Below are 5471 nucleotides of genomic sequence, written 5' to 3' on the forward strand. Positions count from 1 at the left end.
CCCCCCAATAGAACTTATTCCTTTCAGCTCAGTGTGCCTCAACCTACAGAGTGGGAGGAAAGGGAACCCCCTTCTGAAAAATGTTCAGATCTCCCAAGTACACGGGCTTTCTCTGGAAGAAGACACAATAAACAAGGACTGTGTCACCCACATCCAGGGGCTGTGTGGACCTGTGCCCCCTGGAGGTGTACTGTGTATCGCCTGCTTGCCCTCCCCACCCCCGGCCCCGGGGAAGGGGGTTCTAGGAAGCAAGGTAGGTTTATTCTTCATAATATATTCTTGTAATAGTCAATATTACGATGAAAAAATATATTCCAATATCTGGTCCTATCTGAACCTCTGGAATTAAAACTGGGTGAGGGGCAGCCAGCAACACAAGTTCACAGGTGTTCTGAAAAATCTGCCCAGTGACTGAATCATCCGCATTCTCCACCCTCACAGTTTTGGGAACCCGGATGAAGTCCAGCCAGGCTCCTCGGCTCTAGAAGCTCTGGTCAGACCTTTCCACCCGGGTGAGCATGAGACAAGTAAGGCTGGTGGGCAGGAGGGGTGTGCAAGGCTGGGTGGAACAGAAGGCTGGCTTTCCCTTTCGGGGCGTCAGTACCCCACCCCTGCAGCCCTGACCCGCCCCCCACCCCCATCTAGCTCTCTCCCTTCCCCACCCCCCCTCTCCGCCCCCCCCCCCCCCCCCCCCCCGCCCGCGCCCGGCTCCCCTCTCCCCCGTCCCCCGCCCCCCTCCGCCATTCCCTTCCCGCTCCCGCCGCAGAGCGTCGCGTCAGCATCTCCGGAGGCCCGGCTCAGGCTCGGCCTTGCCCGGGCTAGCCTTTTGTTACATCATCTCCTTGGCCTTGCCGGTGCTAGGGGAGCGAGCCGCCCACTCACCGCTGGATACAACCGGCTAATTATATCACCCAGAGACCCGGGGCGGCAGCGTGTGGGCATTTTTTCAGCTGACCCAGCCTGTTTCTACTTGCTCTGCACGATTGTTCTTGATTTTTCAAAATAATAATAACCACTGCTAACCAGGAAAAAAATCGCCCGGGGCTGCGGAGCCGGCTCCTGAAGCCAGAGCCCTGGGCCACCTGCTGCTCCCGGAGGGAGAGACGTACTCAGCGTTCCTAGTTTACAAAACTGAGAGCAAGTGTCTGGACTCCCAAACCGGGGCTCCGTGGTCCAAGTGGCTCTGAGGACAGGATACGCTGGAAGCAGCAGAGTCAGAAAGACAAATATTGTTCTGACGGCGCCCACCACGGTAGCACCGAGATTTCAGTTTTTCCAAATCTTTCAGATTCTATTTGTAGTTTAGTCGAATGTGCAGAGAGTTCTGCTTTTCCATAATTTCCTGTATTTATTTTTGTTAGGAGACGATGCCTTCACATGGTTCATAGTCAAAAGATGAGAAATAATATGCGGCGGCGGCGGGGGTGGGGGGTGGGGGTTGTTGCAGCCTATCTTCGCCCTGCACCCACCCATTTCCTGCCCAGGCGCTGGGGCTGGTTCCCGTGTCTCCTGCCAGAGATAGACCATCAACGTCCAGGTCCAGTCCTTCATCCCAAACCCTTGGGGACACATCGGTTTCCGAATCCAGAGCTTTTCTGATTTCAGACAGATAAGGACAAACATCTACATGTACTCAGTTACGCCCCCTTCCCCCACCCTCTCTATAGGTTCTGTATAGGATGACTCATAATCCCGGTTTGAACACTGAAAGTTCCAGCTCTGCTCAACGAACACTGTCAGTCCCAGGAAAACAGGATGATAACAGAATAAACCACCACCACAAATGTCTTCACATCCTTTTAGGTCTGGTTTTGCTACCACGCAAATTTGCCACAAACCAAAGAAAAGACTTGATTTTCAGAGCTTTTGGATTTGGGGATTGTGGAAGAGGGACTGTAGACCTGTAAGCAAGTATGCATAGATTCCTATCACCCACCCAAATAGAAACCCAGTGCGGGGCACCTTGCTTTTTTCCCCCTGCTCAGTGTATCTTACATCAGTCCGGAGAAAGACCCCCATTCCCTTGACCACTGCATGGTACTACATCACGTGATTGGACATTTTGGCTGTCTCCGGTCTTTTGTCATTGCAAACATACATAGTCTTTTTTTTTTTTTTTTTTAGAGGAATGTTTTCCATTATTTTTAATGATTTTATTTATTTGTCAGAGAGAGCACGTGCACTCAATCTCAAGGAAGGGGAGAGGCAGACCAAGGGAGAAGCAGGCTCCCTGCCCAGCAAGGAGCCCAATGTGGTTCTCCGTACTCCATCCCAGGACCCTGAGATCATGACCTGAGCCTAAGATGCTTAACCGACTGAGACACTCAGGCATCTGACACACGTAGTTTTAGATATGGCTAACTACATAGTGCATAGCTGAGGAAGAACTAACTTCACTTTTTTTCCCCCCCAATTAAGGATATTTATTTATTTATTTATTTGAGAGAGAATGATTGGTGGTGAGAGGTGGAGAGGGAGAGAAGCAGACTCCCTGCTAGAAGGAAGGAGGGAAGGAAGGAAGGGGCATTAAGAATGATTTTGTCCCGAGCAAGGAAACAACATATCTTCAGACCTATTATACTATTGTTCTCTAGAGAAACAGAACCAAATTTTAGAGACGTAAGAAATATATAGACAGGTATCCTCCCTTTTCAAAAGTCTGTCCTACCGCACTTTGTTTTTATGAAAGACCTACATTTGTACCTGTTTTTGCTAGCCAAGAGAAATCTGAAGAAGACTATCGCTTTTATGAAAAAGAGGCTAAAAGTGAAAACAGAGCTCTGTTCTGCAACCTGTGGTCACAGAGGCCGCGCGAGGAAGCAACGAGAATGGCGCCACCAAGCTCCTTCCCTGGGAACTACACTTAGCTGTTCAGCATCGAGCCATCCTAGCTTTGAACTGTGAACGTCTGTGCCTTATCTCAATTTATTTTGTGAATCCACTAGCAAGATGTGTCCTAATATCATAGAAAAGCCTAAGAGAGGTTCATCTGGGGGGTCTGGGAACCCTAAAAAAAGTTTCTATATAAGTTCGTGGAAGTTGCTTCTTTGCTTTATGCCATTTCAGTTTATAAAAGTTTGAATTAAAACTCTCTACTTTCTCGGTATATATACAGAGACGGGCAGACACAGAGAGGTTGATTGTAAGGTATTGGGGTTTTATGCTTTTGAGGAACTGTCGAGTCCACAACGTAGGGCAGGCTGGCAATTTCAGTAAGAGTCCATTTACAGTCTCAACAGTTGGAAGGCCCTCCAGAGGCTGAATTCCTTTCTTAGAGTGGGGGTGGGAGCCTCGATCTTTTCTCTTAGGTCTTCAGCTGACTGGAGGAGTCCCTGCTCCCCTGCCACACTAAAGAGGATAATCATCTTTACTCAAAGTCTATTGATGTAAATGTTAATCATATCTAAAGATTTTATTTATTCTAAGAGAAAGAGTGTTTACAAGCAGAGGGAGGGGCAGAGGGGGAGAGAGAGAATCTCGAGCAGACTCCTCACTGAGCACAGAGCCTACCATGGGACTTGATCTCACCATCTGAGATCATGACATGAGCTGAAATCAAGAGTCAAACTGTTCACCCACGGAACCATCCAGGCACCACAAATGGTAATCGTGTTTAAAAGATACCTTCTCAGCAACATCTAGACTGCTGTTGGACCAAACAGGTGGCTACGTTCCTATTTATTACCCCAACTCTTCAGCTTTGAGTGTTTGTCCGGGATGCTATGTGAAAGTCCCCACCTTCCCAGAGTTAACAGTCACAGAGGAGATAAAGCTGGGGGACACAAAACGATCACAAAGACTGCGAAGCATTCAGCATGGAATCAGTTGCAAGGTTCTGAGCACGGCCTGACAAAGTCCCCTCAAACACAGTCCAGAAAGCCAGAGATACACTGGAAATTCATGCCTAATGCTCAGATAAGCAAGCTTCCTCTCCTGTTGCTTTTGCTCATTTTTAAATTACAACATAAATCTTTAATAAAGTGGCCCAGCTGAGCAGTATTAATGAAGCCTACACATAAGGAGAACAGGAGCTCTCTATAAAGAACTCAGGTATGATAGGAATCCTCTCTCCCTGACCTGTGACTATTCATCAATTTCAGCTTCTGGAAGTCTCCAGACTTAACACATTTTCCCAGCTAGACCTGTGGTCAAATTCCTAAGCTGCCAACCACTCTGGGATTTCAGAGGCTTTTTGTTCCACAGAGATTCGAAAAGACTTCCAGCTTCACTTGTCTGCCAGGGGCTTTGCTCCAAGAACTAAGCCATTTTCTGTGGGTTTTCCTTGAGAACAAAACAGACCTAGAGTGTATGTACGCATGCATCCATCCATTCATTCATTCATGACATTACCACAGGTAGAGGCTCTTTCTGCAGGAAGAAATAGAAAGTAGTATGCACCAGTCACAAAGGAAAACAGCTTCCCATGGACAAAAATCCCACCCGGATAGTTCTCAGTGACCAGGCCCAGTTAAAGAAAGGCACTGGATTTTATCAGAAGTCTGAATTAGGAGCCCCCTTCCTAAAATGAAGGGAGGATCCAGGTGGGGCTGAAATTTATGTAATGATGGAAAGAAAAAGAACACAAAATTATAACTATAACATTGTCAGGCCCTTCCCATGCAAATAAGTCCTGAAAGCCTCCCTTTATCAGCTTCACCATAAATCTACAGAGCTTATAGCTAAATAAATCTCAGGGAAGTAGTGGGGTATGTGCAAGGTCTGGCACCATGGGAGGCGGGGTACAGTTTTAAAACTTAAAGGACCAGGGTGCTTGTGTGGCTCAATCGGTGAAACATCTGCCTTCAGCTCAGGTCATGACCTCAGGCAGGGTCCTGGGATCAACCCCCCCCCCCCAATCCACTGGGCTACTTGCTCAGCAGGGAGTCTGCTTCTCTCTGCCCCTACACCCCCATCAAAATAAATAAATAAATAAAAATCATTAATAAGAAAAAATAATAAAACAGTAAAACTTAAAGGCCAGAATAACATGGGCTGCAGGAGAATACAAGAGAGGCCAGAGAGAGTGGATGGGGCTATCCATCCTCAGTGCTCAGCTCAGCTCATCTCATGTACCCTGGGCCCCCCAACAACTGGCTCTACCTGCAGCGCTCTGGTTGGTGGTGCCCCAATCCCTGTCTCCCCAGTGGTAATAACAACAACAATAGTATTATAGCAGCTGACACTAAGTGTTTCCTATGTGCCAGGCATGGTTCTAAGCACTTTATCCATAGCTACTCGGCGAGTTTTCCTAACAACTCTATGAACCATCACTTTCATCCCCACTTTAAAGACTAGGAAACTGAGGTAGAAACAGAGATGAAATCATTTGCCGAAGCCAGACAGAGACAGAACACGGATTTGAACCCAGACAGGCTGGCTCCACAGGCAAAGCTCTTATCCACTAATAGCAATAACAGCTCACAGTTATGTGGCGATTAGCTACTGCCAGCTGCTCTTCTAGGGTTCACATG

General features: G+C 47.7%; 1 long non-coding RNA gene across 2 annotated transcripts; it reads left to right on the forward strand.

Moving 5' to 3' along the window:
• Nucleotides 1-450: 450 nt before the first annotated feature.
• On the forward strand, nucleotides 451-3043 carry LOC132017323 (uncharacterized). 2 transcript variants are annotated; one of them, XR_009404235.1, is made up of 3 exons: nucleotides 451-527; nucleotides 1668-1803; nucleotides 2717-3043. It is a non-coding gene; the product is annotated as an uncharacterized LOC132017323 (long non-coding RNA). The 2 variants fall into 2 exon arrangements; XR_009404236.1 differs by having other exon boundaries at nucleotides 452-512.
• Nucleotides 3044-5471: the final 2428 nt, after the last annotated feature.

The sequence above is a fragment of the Mustela nigripes genome, chromosome 5 (genome assembly GCF_022355385.1).
Source record: "Mustela nigripes isolate SB6536 chromosome 5, MUSNIG.SB6536, whole genome shotgun sequence".
Lineage (NCBI taxonomy): Eukaryota > Metazoa > Chordata > Mammalia > Carnivora > Mustelidae > Mustela > Mustela nigripes.